Raw genomic sequence first — 17,952 nt, forward strand, 5'->3', positions numbered from 1 at the left:
CAAAGCCACCGATCCCAAAAGCTTCCTGCAGCTACTAAAGGAAACTGGAGTCAGTGCAAAACCTGGAGCCGCTACCAGGCCTGAGAGCATCTAGCTCACACAAAAACATGACTCTAAACCAAAGTCTTCTATTCCGCAGAAAAATTGGATTTTTCAGCCTGCTGACACTCAAGGACAGCTACAATCCCCAAACATAAATAACAAAAGCTGTTTGGCTACTTAGATGTTTTGTGGTAGGAGGAAAGTGGCATGACTTAGACCAGAACAGCCTTCAGTTCATTTGGAAAAGGAATCCACAATAAGGCATCGGCTTCCGACACTTGCTAAAGCCTTATTTGCCCTGCCGAGCGTCTGTGGACACCCAGCAAACGTTACGGGGTAGACACACGGTGCCTGAGGCCAATTCCTTCAGGAGGGAAGGACACAGACTGACTTCAGGCCAGTTTGCAAAATGACCCCCATCTCCCACTTTCCCCTGTCATCTTTTGCTTTCTGTAAAATTCCCTTGGGTAGGCAGCACCACTGCCAGGCAAGCTGTATTTTAGACCCTTCTCAAAATGTTATCTCTAGCTATTTTTGATGGGTTTTGGAGTGGAGCCCCAGAGCTCCAGCACTGCAGGCTCTGACTCCCCACGGGTTAATGTCCCCAGTCCCGCTGCATGAGGCACGTACGCAGGTCTAGGTCCAGCCAAGGACAAATACTGATTCTAGTACGTCAGAAGCAATTTCTGCCAAAAAATACACTGTTCAGCTCACCCACAGAAAACAAAAGGAGTAATGGCAACATGTGGTCCGTCTGCAAGCCCTTTACCCAAACCAGGCTCCTGCAATGTTCCCATAGCCTGGGTACTGCCAGGCGCAATCCCCAGAGCCTGGCACCCAGCAGATGCGTGAGAAACGCTGTTTGTCTACAACTTCTCCCTGATTTTCAGTGACACAAGACAATTTTGTGGCCAGCAGTTTCCATCAGCTCCAGCTAGAGCAACCCCTTTAGTTGTAGGTGCAGGGACGGGGGAAGACAGTTCTGGCATTAAACAAGACCATTCGCCCCAGAACAGCATCCCACCCTGTCCTGCCAGACCTGAGCACACTCAGAGGTTCATCACCCTTTCGTCCTAGCGTGATTTCCTCCTTTCTTCCGCACCGATAGCCTCCTTTAACCCAGCACAGGTCTCCTTCCTCTGCTTCACATGTAGTCACCACCATCCTGGGCCTCCGGGGCTGCAAGAGCAGAGCAAGGCTGCCTGGGGAAACATGCCGTTAGGGTGAGGAAGACTTTGTGACTGGTTTTGGTGAAGATCTGGCACTAGAAAGCAGAAGATGGAAATGGATATTCATCACCTGCTGTGCTGGACCGTTTGGTCACTGATTCAGAAGGCAGGAACTCTTCCCAAGATTGCAGCTGACCCATCCCACCCGGAAAGCTCTGACTTGGCAAGCGATTATTTCAGGATGAGGATGAGCTGCTGTTTCTCCCTGTAAGTCTTGTGAGAGCAGTGTGACCCAGTGTTTTTCACCCACTCTCCTGTTTTCATCTGTCAGAGGAAGCGAACATCAGCATTCTGAGGCCAGACAACTTCCACTCAGGTTTCACCACCAACTAATTATTACAAAGGGGTAGGAAATAGAAACCAGCCTGGGATCATACCAGACGTGGGCTAGGAAAATTCTCAAGTTCATCTTCTGTGACTAAGCTGCCTATTACAAGCTGAACAAGAAAGATGATTAAAGATAGTTGTTATTGCAGTTTAGAGCCAACAGAGACAGCTTGTACCGGGAAGCACAACACATTGTGCCTGAGAAAGCCCACTGTAAGCATTAGATTACATTTGCTCAGAAAAGTAGCAGGCTGAAAGACAGAAAGACTCAAATCTTTGGGCCACCGAACAGCAGCAAAACAGAGAGAAAGCTGAATGCCATTCGAAATGGGGAAGATGAGGCAGAGAGACACGGGGTGGCTGCACTAAGACAGTCTTTTAGACACTGCCAAAGCAGTGCTGCTGTAGAAGGTGAAGCAAGGGGCTGCAGCAGTGTAGGATAACATGTAGGATAACAAAAATATCTAGCTACCTGCTCCCTTGCTTCTGATGAGCAAGACCAGCACCTGTGTGCCACGTTCGGGTCTTGCAAGCCCACTGGGGTGGGCACGGCCACTGTGGTCACAGTGCAACTGCGTCTGCTCTTCGGGACAGGATTGAGCCCATATAGAAGATGCTGACAGGCAACTCAGATGTGCCACAAAGGAGCACATGTTTCTGGCCCTTTTTCACATGTTGAGATGAAGTGGCTTGCATTGGATCACACCACAAGGCTTCAGTAGGGCTGAGGACTAAAACTGCTCTTTTTCCAGCCATTCTCCCTCACCCATATCATGCTGATAAAGTCTTGGTCCTAATGTTCTCTCTCTGTAGTAAACCATGTACCAGCTGAGCATGGATGTATCTGAAGCTGCAGCTTGTAAAGACACATAACAGTTATTGCATCTAACAATGTATAAAAATACATGTACTGATCCTATTAACGTACCAAGGTCATCTTGGGGCAGCAGGAAAGTCTTCTCAAAGCCTTCTTCAGTCCCAAAATCTATGATTTCCACTCTTCTTCCTTAAGGCACAAGCTGGGAAGCAGTTGGACAGGTTTTCTTAATCTAGTGAGACAACGATGCAACACCAATACCAAGGTCAGGTGCTGAAGACAGCAGGCAAACACGAGCGTTGCTGACCTGCACGCAGCACACACATCTTCCTGCATCAGATTTTGCTAATTTTACAACCGGCATTTTACTAAAGGGAGATTTTTATTTCAAGTTTTACTAGAACTGGCCCCTCCAACTTGTTCCACCTTTTGCATTAATATCAAGATGCTCAGAGCAGAAGAGGATGTGGTTCTGTAATAGCTTATAAGCCTCCCAGCCAATCTGGGAGACAGGTTGTGTTTAGACAAGTTTTTAAGAAAGTAGGCTGCTAAGCAAGGAGGGAGGAATGCTCTTGCTGAAGGAAGGGCAACAGTTGGCTACTGTCAAGTGAATCTAGGTAGAAATGAGAAGGTCTAGGCCAGGGCAGACTGACGCTGCTCTGCAAATGGTCAGTGCTAAGATAGCCGGCTAATTGCACCAATACAAGATACAAGCTGGCACAGGTACCCCCGCATTTCCTACAGTCTCCGTCCCTTGATAGCTTTTCACATAAGCAGAAGAGACAATGCTTTCTGCAGCCCCCATAAGGAGGAGACATCCAGAACTCTGCATTGTTGTAGGAGTCCTTAACAGCCTATAAAGAGAGCACTTGTGTTAAGAGACAGCCCATTCCTCCTACTTATGCCGCCAGCAGCTGCCCTCTCCTAGCCACAGCAAGAGCACTGCGGAATAAAGGACCTTGCCCTTTCAGAGCTGGTGCCTTATTTTAGCTATTAGCAGTGAAGCCCTGGTGACTGGAAAGGAGAAAAAGAGAACAAAACAGCGGTGAGAGCTTTATGAAGGTACCAGCAAGCAAAGCGCCAGGAAACCTACAGCAATGCTCCCCAGGAATTGCACTTGGGGTTTGAGCCGAACAGCAGGGGCTGGAAGGAGGAGAAACAGCAAGTTCAGTAAACAGTCCAGCTCATCCCTGAAGCCACAGGGGTTCTCACAGTCCCAGACTGCTCCTGGACCATATAGAGGAGCACATCTTCAGTACTGACATTGCTCTGTTATAATCAGGGTGAAAAAGCAACACTCCTGTAGCGTTATGCTATGTGAAAACACAGGCTAAGGTCCTGAAGACTGGATGTCCCACGTAAAGCAAGGAGGAAGATGAAAATTAATTATCCCATTTCCTTGCTTGAAACTGGAGGTAAACTGAGGCACAGAGCAGTTCCCAGGATAGCCATCTGTGTGCATGGCTCAAGTCAGGGATGCTAGAGAAAGGGAACGCGTGTTTCATGCATCAAAATCTCTCGGGAATCAGTCTGAAGAAGAGGAATATTGCTTTCAGTGACTGCATTTTTAAAACACAGTAGGTATTTTATTATATTGCAGGAATCGCAGCACATGTGTTCTTGTGTTGTGCAGACTTGGCCCCTGTCAGGCCTCCAGCTTCTCTCCAGAAATAAAACAATGGGAAAAATCTGTATTCCTCTCTGAAAATGTTCACACAAACAGCAGCACAACTTTAATTAATGTAATTAACACTCATAATATATTTCTGTTCTTACAGCTGTTACAACACAGACGCCTTGAACTGTACTGCTGCCTCTCCAGTGTGAGCTGGGACATTTTGTCCTCTTTCAGCTTGTTAAGCCACCGCCACAAAGAAAGTTCTTCCTTATGGGTTTTCCATCGGAAACTCAGGATGATGGATGATTTGGTGTTTCACAAGAGCCTGTGGTTGCCCAGCCTATCTTTAGAAACAGTCTAGGTTAGATCCAGTGAATCCAGTCCTGACCATGCTGCTAAGAAGCCCCAAGCTGGTTCCAGCTCCCTGAAGCGGACAAGCAGGTGCCATAGCCTGCATCCCTGGAGAAGGCGGCAAGAAACCCTGAGCTGGGCTTCCAGCTGGAAGACTGAGGTGTGCTATCAGGCAGGTTCACGAATTCCTAGACAGCGGGGAGACATTTCTATCATGGCTGGAGGAGAGAGATTGACTTTTACGAGCAAGTTAGATGCAGACGTTAGACCTATTTTCCACTCTCCCTTTTTAAAATACTTTGCTATGGTCTGTGTTTTTTTCAGTCTGTGGCTGAACTGGATACCATTAGGTATCTAGTTCAGCAGGTTTTTCTGGAGGTGGGGGCTTTAAATACATTTGTTTGGAGAAGGAGACAAAAAGTGGCAAGGGAACAATGGATAAGAAATGATGTGGGAAGAGTGGAGAGAGAGGCAGCCCCCAGACCATCCCTTCTCACCCCTTCGATACCAGCGGGCTCACAACTGTGCCCTTTGCACTGCAAGATGCAACTTTGGGACTGGTGGTAGCTCTGGAATAAATTCTGAGAAGGGATTGAGGATGCAGATTGAAAGACAACATGGATATGCACCCGATGGGCAAGAATCAGAAAGACCTGTTATCCGTACAGACACTCAGTAGCAATCATTAACTGCAGTCAAGTGTATTATCTCTTCATGTGCTCTTCTCCTGCGGACCCGATAATTCGTCTCATCCTACACCTTAAAGGATCGGATAGCTGGGAGATGTAACGAGTGAGATCTCGCACCACAAGACATCATTAGTCTGACTACATCTACTCAAGGCTGTTTATTTTTCTCCAATACAAAGCAGAAACATTTAAAACCTTGATGTACAGTCATGAGAACATGAACCAAGGGCGCCCAGCAAATCTGACAGTGACCCTCTTTTGCGTGCTTCTTTGCTAATTCATGACTGCTGATGTTTTGTGACAATTATCCCCCTCATTAGCAATTACTTATCAGCCATATAACTCCAGTCCACACACAGCCTCTGCACTGACGCCCGACGAGGCCTTGGCTGTTTCCTTTCCCAAGGGGGCAAATACACCTCCCACAGCTTCACTATCCCCCAGACCAGACTTTTTTCACCATCCTCCCGCTCTTTTTTTTGTTTGTTTTAAGAAGCTGAAATGAAGATGAGACTGTTTCTACCAAGAGATGGTGGCAGCATCTCTTGGTAGAAGCTCTTATGAATTACAAAAAGTCGAAGAGGATAAGCCTGCTGAGTGGAAACAGGGAGATATCACTTGCTGTCATCAGAGGACCTCCTGGGAAGAGCTGAACCCTGAGTGTCCCAAAAAATTAAGAGCGTAAATTGATATGTGCTCCTTCGCTTCACAGAATCTGTGCGTCATATGAGGCAGGGGTAGCTGTTACCACAGCAACTAATTTAATCTTTATTTTAATTTTTGCTGTAGTCAGATCACAACAGATAGAAAATAGCCATGCTTGGAATTAGAGCAATTGTATGTGCGAACACGTGCACAGAAAACATACGTAATTGCATATGTGGCTGTACCTCAATGTAAAAAAAAATGTTTTTATATGGGGAATACACTTTTTAAGGAAATAAAACCGAATTGGACTTGATCTCAGAGACACACAGAACAGAGATAGCTCTATGCACAACTGTCGTGTTGAGTGTATAACTGAGCCTATCACCATCCTAGCAGAAAGGACAATGTACAACTTCTATACCTTGTATTTGGAGAAGTACCTTATCCCATCCCAAACTGCCTGTCAGCTCATTCTCCCTCCCATGAAGGTTTCTTCTGCAGAAGAAACACAGGGACCTATCAGCCATGTCCTAATACAAAAGCCCTGATATCATCCCAAAAACCACAGTCCAGGCAACAATATGCCCTCAACACAGTAACATCACCATCCCAAAATCATACATCTCAGGAAGGGAAATGCTTGAGAACTTCCTTTCTTGACTCATCACATGGCTGGCAACCATTGCTGCCCATCCTTAGGGCAGGGAGCCAAACAGAAAGCACAAATAGGCCAAAATCAGGAACCCCAAGTTTGAAAACCCTCAAATTCCAGGTGTCAAAATGCTTGAAGCTCTGAGCAGGGAAGAGTGCAGTGCCTGAGGCACAAAATCCCGCACAGATAGAGCTGGCATGCCAGACATTCCTTAATGCCAGATGGCAGACATGGACAGCAGAAAAACCTTAAGCACGTTCCCAGGGATTCAGGTACCTGAGTGGTCACCAGTCACCACAGTCTTCCAAATATGACAAGCCAGGTCTTCTCCTGCTCTGAACTGGGACAGTTCTTATGACATCATCAACAAAGCTAAACTGGATTATGTCAACTTTGTTTCTTCAAAGGGTCCTATCACCAAGGACTCTTTTTGGGTTGGGGTTTTTCTTGTTTTCTTTTACCCAGAGAGTAGAATTTTCTGTGAAGAGGTCAGAGCCAGAACACCAAACTCTGACACTGCTCCTATCAATGCAAATCCAGTAGAGAGCTTGCAAAGTTACAGCTTAAGGAGACAGCACACAGCAAAACTCATCACCTACAGGACCCACCCTGAAACATCCTGAATCAAGAAGAACAACTTCAGCTAAAATTCAGCCTGTCCTCTGAGCCATGAGGCTGGAGGATTGTTGTGTCATGGGTGAATCAGACAGGAAGGAAACATGGAATAGCAAGTCTTCTTTGAGCTTTACAAAGACAACAAACATCTCTGCCTTCTGCTGACTGCACAGCACATCTCCAGTTCATGAAGCCCTTAAGCTGCTGACTGCCGAAGGCCGGGGGTTATGGGCAGAGACAGTATTCTAATTACACGTCTTCCTTCAGCATCTCCTCCTGGCCACTGACAGAAACAGGATGCAGAGTTAGATAGGATTTAGCTTGACCCAAAACAGCTGTTCTAATTCTCAGCAAGAAGCCAAGATGTTCCAACCTCCAGTTTAGAGGATGATGGGATTATCGACCCTTCCCTTCAGCTATTACCGAACTAGACCCCTACCTTGAGTGCCGGATCTCTCGTTAGCGCAGGAGGAGACAAGCCAGGATTACAGAATAACAGGTCCCCCAAAGGTAAAGTTCTGCTTTGAAGTAGTGACTTAATTCGGGCAGATGAGATAGGTGTTTAGAGAGAGATGGATGTTTGTGCCTGGAACAAGAACAAGCAGAGGAAGTCGCTCAGTAAATATGTTTTTAGGTATTTTTAGTAATGTAATGCAGCAGTAAGAGGAAAACAAGGAAGGAAGAGCAAGAAACAACGAAAATCAGTTCAGCTTCAACCAAATACAATGGGATCGCACTGGTGCATCAAAGTGGGCTTTTGGCCATCACCTTTACGGGCGGGCTAGAATAAATCCATTCCTATGATTCCGCTGTCCGACACAAGGCCTAAGCCCAGAGCAGGGCTGAGCACACCCCACCCCAGTGGATTTTAATCACACGCCACCCAGACAGATCCCTCTTCGTCCGTCTGCTCCTGGCTGCTGCTGGGAACCCTCCCGTCACCTCTGACTGCAAAAACAGCAGCTGCAATTAATAATGTGCAGACACTCTCAATTGCTCATCTTGGCAGCCATCTGGCTTTATATCACATATATCCTCGCTATGCAAATCAAAAGGGTATTTTATCTCCTGCCACCAACAGCTGAAGGATGGACTAAGAAACAAGCAAGACCGATGTGAAACAGAAGATAGACTAGAAACAAGCAAGAGGCAGAGAGGAGGGTGCTCTGCAATACATTTGTGCAAAGGAAAGGCGACCGCCTTTCAGAAGCAACAATTACGAGTTTGCATTCCCTGAGGACCCATTTTGAGCAATGTTCCATGAGATCTCAGTCATTCATTTTGTCTGTTTTCCTTTGTTTTCTACCGTCATCACTTTGTTCATCTCAATTTCCCTTCTCCAGGCTTTGAGTGCAAACAAACATAACAAGTCAGCTCTTTAACCGCTCTAATTTGGTGCAGTTCCCTGGATGTCCATATAGCAAGGTTGATTTAATTCAGGCTTGTATCTTCAAAGGATCCTTTAATAGCAATTGCAGGCCAGATGAGTGGGATTTTATTTTCCAGTTAAACCAGCTTAGCTCAGTTCAGAAGTGCCAAATTTTGCCCAGCTCTGCCATTCAGCTCAGTGTTCTGCATTTTGTGTAAATGCTGGCAACACAACAGGAAAGAAATTAGAAAAGACACTTCCTGGGATCAGGACAATCTCTTGGAGCAATGTTTGTACAGCACCTAGCATAATAGGGACCTTTGCTATATATGAGGTTTTTAGATGCACATTTTTTAAGTCAATATTTGAGATAAAAGTCTCTATCGCATTAAGCATCCCATCCTACATCCACTGCTGAGAATTTGGCCCCAAGACCTAAGATGAGTATCTTCCCTGTTTTGCAGAAACCATCACGCAGTTAAGATAACGATGTTGAACTCGGATGCAGCACTTGGTGTAATTTTAGTTCAGCTGCAGAATTTCACTGGGCAGGGATTCAAGATGAGAGTTCTGGTCTCGGGCAAGCTGCTGGCTTGCAGGAGGACTTGTCTGAGCCACATCAGCTTCTCAAGTCTCTGTTTCCTCATCCCTGAAATATGAATGACATCTCTGGATGAAAAGCTCTATTTCTTACATTTTCTTGTCTCTTGGCTGCTCCCTTCATGAACACAAATCTTTGCTTCAAAAGCTAAAGTGTTGACATTGTTTGCCCTTTCCCTACCACTAAACTGCTGCTTAACAAGAAAATAGCTATTCCTTAAGCACATATGTTAAGAACTAGACTGTTATTAGATATCCAGCCAGTTCTCAAAGGGATTTGCTGTCAAATCCTTAAGGGATAGAAGCCTGTTGGACATCCTGATCAGCACCTTGGTAGGTGTGTGTCTTTGGTGGGAGATAACAGTCTATTCCCAAGCCTTTGTTTCTGTTCGTGCTTTGCCAGCTCCCATGTTCTATTGCAACAGGACACAATGCTAATGCTTCCACTTCTGCCTAGGGTGATAAAAGCTTTCAGCACCGATCTAACACAAAACCAAAGAGCATTTGCTACTGACATGATGTTCAGGTACTATTCTTCAGCAGTACTTCAGCTACATATTTAGTACCTACCACCAAAATGAGATTCGTACCGAGTTTAGGGACCTGCTCCCAGAGCATCATTTAGGCTAACACAAAGTAGAGTCCGGAACATGATCTGACCATCCTTACCTTATGCATGTGGGGACACATTACTTTATCCAGGTTCCTGCTTCTCGTCCAGCTTGTGTTTCTGCCTGATTCACAAGTTAGGGCAGTTATTGTCCTGCAAAGGAGATGCGGGACCTTGCAAATGTCCTCGCTTGCTCCCACTGACTTGAAGGTCAAGCAGGACTCTTCAGACACCCAGAGCTGCTGAGCCCTACTCTGGTAAGTAGAGGTGGGGATCCAGGAAAGAACAAATTAAAGAAGGGCCAAGAACGAAACATTTGTCTGAAACATGTCAGTGTGAATCTTGATCTGAACAAACTCAAGCCAATATGATCTTAATGCTATTGTAAAGGGGATTAAGCAAAGTGCAAAAAGGCATCACATACGTACATTTATTTTTTTAAATCCCATCTGTGTCACATGGACTGTAAAACATTCAGACTTAAAAAAAAAGTTGGCAAAGAAAAAAACCCGCTCTCTATACAAAACTTTATTCACATAAATGGAAAGAAGCAAAGCTGCCAACAGATACACCTACACCCATCCTCTGAATTAGTCCAACTATGTCTCTTCGGCGAGTTAACGTCCTTTCTCCCATACAGCTGTCCTGCTTGCAGGTATCGAGAAAAATGAGGTTGCAAAGAGAGTTCTATTATCATCATTTCCTTCCATGCACACTTCACTTTCATACTTTGTTTTCCCATGCAGGGCTTGGGTTTCTTTCATTCTGTTTATTTTTTCTTCCTTGCCCACTTAAGACAACAACATTTTGTTCTGAATTTCCACGACTATTCCACGGTGATTTGTTAACAACGTTGGGTTTGCAGTCAAACGACTGGAAAGATAAAAAGTTAGCAAGCTGCTTCCCTCATTAGGGAACACAGCTCTCAAGCGCTCAAGTGCCAGCCTATTAGCTGAATTATTTGACAGAAGAAAAAATACATGACAAATAAAAAAAAAAAGCTACAGCGAGAGTGGGGAGGGAAGGGAAGCTTAATGACTTTGGTGCTGTTGGAAAAGTTTGGCAGCATTCCTTGAAGCTCAGTTGTGGGATTAAACCCATCTAAGGAACTCGGGCAAGGCTGAATGGCTGCACAGAAGCAGGCAGAAGCTGGCATTCATAATTCAGATATTGGACTGTATTGTTGCTGTCTTGAACTGATAATGAAGAAGCCCAAGGGGCGAATATTTCCAAAACCATAATGTAAGGGATCTGTTTATGTGCAGTTTGTGAGTAATTGGTTGGGTTGGAGATCTTCCATATCCAGCCACAGGCTTTAAGCATTGAAACAACTCACCATGAGGATCCACAGTAATAGTTTGTGTGTATTCTTATTGTGTAATAAATACCGTGTAATTCAGAAGAGCTTAACCACCCATGACAGAGGAATGCGTTGCCTTGCCTGCGCCAACGGCAAGAGGAGTTGACGTGTGGCAAGCCTGTGCCCTTACAGCTATGAACTGGACCAAAAGCTCTGATGGAAAAGTCAGGATTAGTCTCGCTTCCATTCTCATGTAACCTGAAAAGGGAAAGTGCTTGATTCGGGCACAAAATTAAGCAGTGTGGTCAAAACCTTGAGGATCCTCATATTGCTGGGGAACTGTATGCAAGTGGGCAAAACCAGGATCTCAATCTTAACTCCTGAGGGAGATGACTAAGGACGTGGCCTCTGGTGAGAGATTTCATCCACCTGAGAGGTAAAATAGAGTTGGTATCTTGGAGACACCTCAAGATTACAGAACAAAGTCCTCCACTGGAGAAGTCGGTATGCAGACTGGACTGCAGAGGAGAGCATGGACAACTGTCCATACTCCTGAAGCAGCGTGGGCAGGGCAGCAGAAGGGTGTTATTTGAAGGGTTCAGAAACAGGGACTGTGTGATTTAGGTAACAACCGGTAACCAAAAGTAGAAGAAATTTGGACTTGTCAGACTTGGACTCAGAAATGGGGAAGAAAACAGAAAAAAATGGCATGAGATCTCTACTTTTTCTTACAGCTGTATATTTCCTGTGCTAAAGCAAAAGGCAATAAGTTTTATGAAACTTCATAAGCTATAGGGGTCTGCTTATTTTACTTGTCATGTGACGTTAGGAAGATAAAACCTGAATCTGGAGATCTGGGAAGGATGTCCTTTAGCTACTGCAGGGCCTGAAAGAGCAGTGCTGCTTATGCAGCGGGCTACCACCCACTCGTTCATTCCCAGGCAGGTTCTTTCTTTCACCCAGAAACACTGTAAAAGTAGATTTTGTACATTTTTGAGAAGAGATAGGAAGAGATTGGTTATACATACATCTCATGTAAAAGTAACTTCAGTGATGTTAGCCCCTGAGAGGGATCTGCGTAGAAGCCAGAATTTTTATGCCACAGTTGTGCTGACAGGAGAGGATCTAAGAAATGAGGAGAAAGCAGCAACAAACGAATTCATCAAGCAATTAAATTATTTTTACTTGATGACCCAGACAGAAAGAGAAGTCAGGCAGTGAGATCTGCCGATGACACTGAGCCATCACTTCAAAGAGGACCAGAATATCACAAGCATGATGCTGAGCACCTCAGTAATGTAACAGGGCTGAAATTCAATAGCAGACAGCAATGCCATTAGGGAGTAATTAGAATTTTTGCTGTAAGACTGAAGACTCGACCTCTGGTCTATTGTTCCCAAAGGAAAGGAAAGGACTGGGTATGCAGAAGCAAGTTAGTAGCTGCACATACCGAGACACCAGAGAAATCTTAACATAATCGGGTGAGAGATTTCTGGGGAGCAGGGAAGCATCAGTGCTAGTGTGTAAGACAGTGACATGCCTTCGTGCACACAGCTGGTGTCAGAATGGGGGGTTCTTCCCATCCAAAGGGCTCAGTGTATTTACCTGGATATGCAAAGGCTGAGAAGGAATGTGAATACAAGGAATAATGTTTAGAAAAGTAGAGATATTTACATTGGAAGATGAGGTCATTGCATGAACTAAGGGGTAGAGAGTGGCTACAGATGTGTTCAGATGTTCTGTTCAGGCTCTCCTCCAGCCCTCACAACAGCCCAGACCTCTCATGCCATCTGTACATGGCTTTGAAGGTGGGAGAGGCAAGTAGCCCTGACTTCCAGCAGGCAAATTGAGCTAGAGGGCTTACATCGCTTCCAGCCCCGCGAAGAGCTCCAGGGAAGCCATGAGACACAGGCTGAACAGATGGAGCAACTCTTCCTGGAGAAGCTCCAGTGTCAGCTTAGTGTCTTCCCCAGAGACCCCCTAGATTCATCATCCTTTGGGATAATATGTGTGGAGGGAAAATACAAAAACAAAATACTAACAGGATCACTTTCAGGTGACAGTGTTTCATGTACATTTGCAATTCTACACTGAGGATAGCTGATGTATCCGTATGGAGAGGACCAGTACAAATTGCCATCTGATCTCCTAAAAATCCCCACCACTACCCCAATTTTTTACAAGCAAAGGCAAATAATCCAAAATGGCTTCAAATACTTGGATGATACTTTGGCAAGTTTTTCCACCATGTCAAGGCGGCAGGGGAGAACCTATCTATTAGTCTTGAGGCACATTTGGCTTTGCCATTGCTTAAAGCAAAGGCCTTGCTGCTCCACAGACCTCAGGCAATGCTTTTGACATTAGGAAGTGTGCTGACATGGTCCGACAAAGGGTAATTAATCAGAAGCCAGTGTAAATGAACACTCCCACTGCTGCTCAATTAATCTGATCACTTCCCTTATAAATTCATAATCGCAGCCCGTGACTGCAGCAGACCTTATTTATATGCCAGAGAGGTTTCCAGTTCTGAAAGACTCACAGGTGTCTGGGACAGCACAGGACAGAAGCGAAGCTGGTTATAAAACAAAGCGCTCGGCAAAGCTGCCTCCTTCCCTGCCCCAAACGCTCAGTTTCACAAGAGGCAGGAGCAGAGAAAGAGAAACAGTGCAGGAGAGGAGGGAAATGCTAAGAAATTAAACGTGCCAAAGACAGCAAGAGGAAAATGGCAGTGATTGGGGGGCGGGGGGAGAAAAGAAAAAGGAATTTCAGCGAGATCTCTCTCCATTCTGGATATGGGATGTTTGCAAACGACTTCATACCCTTTTCCTCTCTTTTTCCCCGCTCCGAAGGGTTCCTTTGTTATGCCATTCATTTCTCCCCAAAGTTGCAGGCTGTTATATTAATGAATAATTAATTTCACAATGCCATAGCAATTGCCAGCCCTGAAATTCAGAGACAGACAGTCACAGGAATATGCCTGAGTTTCTAAGGCGAGGGAGAGGTAACGTGGACCACGCTCTGCTCGCAGCAGGGGCTGGCAGGGGGAGCTGGGACAGTGCGGTGGGTTTAGGACCAGACAGACTGTTCTGCATTTCCACCCCAAGCCCTATGGCTGCATTCAAGCCGCTAGTACAGATATCACTGCCGGCTTTCTGTGATACAACTGCATGGGGAAATCAGATGCTCCAGTAGCATATTTGGCATGAATAGCAGGGTGATGGCTTGCAGAGCTGCCCAAACGGTTAGACCTAAAATGAAAAGAAACAGAACGGCCAAACCCCGGAGGGCCCTCATGGTATTTTCCCACAGAAGATGGAGCCTGTCCCAGTTTCAAGAAAAAGTTGAAGTAAACTGCTCAGAACAGGGGGAAGTTTTACAGATGCCCCTTCCTGCATTGCAGCGAAGCTGAGAGCGGGTGTAGAGATGAGAGGGAAAGCGCTCTGCTCTGATGAAACACCACGAAAATGGCTTTGCAGGGCATGATAGCACTGTGAGACAGTTTAAGGCAGGACACGAGGAAAGCTGCATCCAGCAGCTGCTGGGAATACACATGGGGGATAAAGGGGACTTTTTCCTAGCCAGGGGTGACACGATCCTTTCACAAAACACGTCAAAGAGCATGTTCTGTGTGGGGGTGGCAACCCCCACTTAGCTCAGAGAGCATTGGCAGTCTGCTGTAAACACAGCCTGAAAGTTCCCAAACTAGGTTAACATTACTCTGTAGAGCAGCAGGGACATGACACAACTCAATATAAGACGAAACCAGCCAGTGTGGGACCAACGCTCGCTGAAGTCAGTTGGAAGCTTTGTACCAGAGCTCAGTGCTTAGGATGAACATGGAAGGCATTTGCTCCACAAAAGGTTTTCATGGCAGGGATATAAATTTTCCTCTGAAAACAGCATGCCCCCATGGATAATGTCACACACCAACAAAACACAATACTCACTTGTGACTTATCAAAAGACTCCTGGATCATCCCAACAGCGCTGAATGCAGCCATTTCTGCCCATCCCTCTCCAGCATCACTTGTTGTCTCAGCCCAATACAACCTCTCGCTTTCATTCAGCTTCCCTCCGCTAGAGGAGAAAAGCCAACGTGCTTCATCCACCCATCACCAGAAGCAACCAGATTGTTGGTGTCACCAACAAAAGCTCCCGGCAAAGCTTGGTGACAAGCAGGACCCTCTGCACAGGTCTCCAGCAAACAGCTGTTTCTCCTCATAACAAAAGGACGTTGCAGCTCTTGCATCCCCAAAGCTAGCAGGTAGTACCCCCAAAAGCAATTCTAATTTCTGATACAAAAGAGCAGGCACAGCAACCACAAAACAGCCTAGTGTACTGGTCAAGCTGGCTGCAATTAAGCTATGCAAAACATTAATACAGAGAGACATAGATATACCTTTTAATTGCGCCCAGTAACTCTTTTAAAGCTGGAACAGGTTATATTGGAATTCTTCCTATAACCCAGCTCTCTGACTGAAAAGGACAGGACTTGACCCTTCCCACGTTCCCAATTCACCAACCTGTGTCACAGTCTGTGTCTGCTCTCCTCCTACACGTAGCTCCATGAGTTGTTTCTCCATTTCATTCCACAGCAGTCTGTAGAGGCCACGGCAGTCTGCGGGAGCACCCCCTGGCTAAGCAAGCAGATCTAAAGCTGCTGCAAGGGGAACACCTGGATGAAGAATAGGGTGAAATCGGGGAATAACAAAAGGAGCAGGAAATAAATGAGGCAACTTTGCTTTCCCCACGAGCAGCCTGGAGCTGCGTGCAGGCATTATGATTCCTAAGACAGCTAACCAGAAAAAGTCTTTGAAGTCCAGAGAATGATGATTTAGGGTAAGGGAACAGCGAGGGAGACAAGATCCACCACCCCCTCCACACACAGTGTTGTCTAATAACTGGCCACAGGATGTTGATCTGATGTAGCGCCAGGTTAGGTCATGAGCTTTTCTCTAGATCAAACAGAAAGCATAAACAGAAAGCATCAGACTCCAAGCTCCTCTGCACCATCTGCCACACAGAGTCCTTGCCCTCGCCCTGCTTCTCGCTTAGCAAAACATTTCAGGAGGCCCCATTCCCCTTTCCCTCCCACTCCAGACTGAATCAGAGCAAAGTTGCTGAACTAGGGCTGCTTGTCACCCTGCCAAACTTTGCTAACCAATCTTGGTGTGAAAGCAGCTGTGACAGGCAGCAAGAGAAAACCTAGCGTCAAATTAATCAGCTGGAAGGGACCCAGCAAAACACTGGTATGCTGTCTCATAACCACTGGATGAGTCAATTCTCACCATCCTCAATATTACAGATGCTGGACTGGATGCAGGGTCCGATTCCCTGAACCAGCCCATGCCAGCCAGTCCCCACAAAATAATCTAAGGAGGAAGCATTTCTTTTAGGGTTCTTTTCCCACTGGAAAGGAATTTGTGGCTCAGTGACACCTCCCTCCAGACTTGCAACAGATTTTTGCAAACAATGCCAGTGAAATGCCACCATCACTTTTACACCTTTTTTGTTTTCTTCCCAGAGAAGTGCATTTCTGTGCTTGGAGCTTTTTAAATGCACTGATTGAATCTGGCAGGGATAACCAAACACACACATTGCACAGGAAACAGAATGAAGGAGAGAAGGAAAGGTACAAGCAAATATTTCTTCAGGATTGTCAGCGCCTTTCAGTTACCATGGCAGTATGTTTCCATGGAAGCCAAATTTGAAGCCTGTTGCTGCCACAGGAGTAGCCCAAAGAAAATGATTAGTTTTGAAAATTAACCAAGCTGCTCTCTACCTTGAAAGCCAGCCCACCCACAGCCCTTAAAAAAATAACAGCATCTTTCCATCCCTGCTAAAAGGATTCAATAAACACGTGGGGAAGGAAGAGAGAGCAGAAGAAAATACCACACAATGAAAAACAAGAGCTTCCTTTTATGCAACCAACAATGCAGAAACATCACTGGTAAGCACAAGGCTGAATGCACTTTATGAAATACTGTGCGTAAAGGTCAGCAAAATCCTGTGCCACCAGCTCCCGAGGGGACAGAAGGGGGGGACTTTGAGACTCGTGCTGTTTGGTTGCCATTTGTTTGAAATTACTCCCCCTTAATCATGCTGTTGCCTCTCCCTTGGTTTGCTCACCCACCTCCCAGGAAAAGCTTGGGGAGAGGAAGGAGAATTTTCCTGGGGGCTGCCTTAGTCAACAGTAAAGATCAGCTTAGGTGCTTTGCTGCTCTCCTTGCTGGTCAGAACATAGTTTTGAATTCTTGAAAGTCACCTTTTCCCTTACCCACCCCATTTACCCACCAAAAAGACATTTTCTGCAGCCCCTTTCATTTTTCAGAAGCCAGGGAGCCCACATAAAGCTGCCTGGTCTCTTTAATCACCAGTAACTGAAAAAGCATGGCACAGAGATTCAGCCCTTTCCAAAGGGGAGATGGTGGGATTCAGCGATGAAGCAGAGTTGTGTTCTACAGGCTGCCCGAACACAAGACGTTCAGGCAACAAGAGCAAACCCAGCACTTCAAACGGACAGATCACAGAGTCTCTGGATTAGTGACTTCCCACCTAGAAATAAGTGCCTCTTTCCCACTGACATGAAAAAAGCATTATGAAGGCCTACCAAATTAAGCCCTCTGGGGATAAAACACCTGAAGAAAGCTGAACTCTCACTGAAAGATAAAGATCAGAGGGAGACACCTGTGATGAGAGACTGTTGGACCATCAGCTGAACCCGACTTCTCATTTTCAGGCAAAGAAAGATCTAAGACCAGTATCGCTGAAACATTGCTATTGTACCACCACTACGAGGTCTCCTGTGCTCTCTGCTACCTCTCTTGCCTGGGAGGAAGAGGGAAGGAGAAGCAGATGGTTTTAAAGCACAGTTCAAACAAAAGCACTTAATCTGAATATGGCAGGAGGATTTCCTTTGAAAGGAAGGCAAGTACAAATAAAGGGCCTGGCCACCTGGTTTGGAATCCCTGCTCTCTTCAGACTTCACTGGAAAAGGAACTAAAACCTACCCACCGTGTTTGTCATGGACTGATCTGATTATGCCAGGCACGAGATTCACAGGGCACTGGGGAGTGCTGCATCCC

The sequence above is a fragment of the Mycteria americana genome, chromosome 7 (assembly GCF_035582795.1).
Source record: "Mycteria americana isolate JAX WOST 10 ecotype Jacksonville Zoo and Gardens chromosome 7, USCA_MyAme_1.0, whole genome shotgun sequence".
In the NCBI taxonomy this organism is placed as follows: Eukaryota; Metazoa; Chordata; class Aves; order Ciconiiformes; family Ciconiidae; genus Mycteria; species Mycteria americana.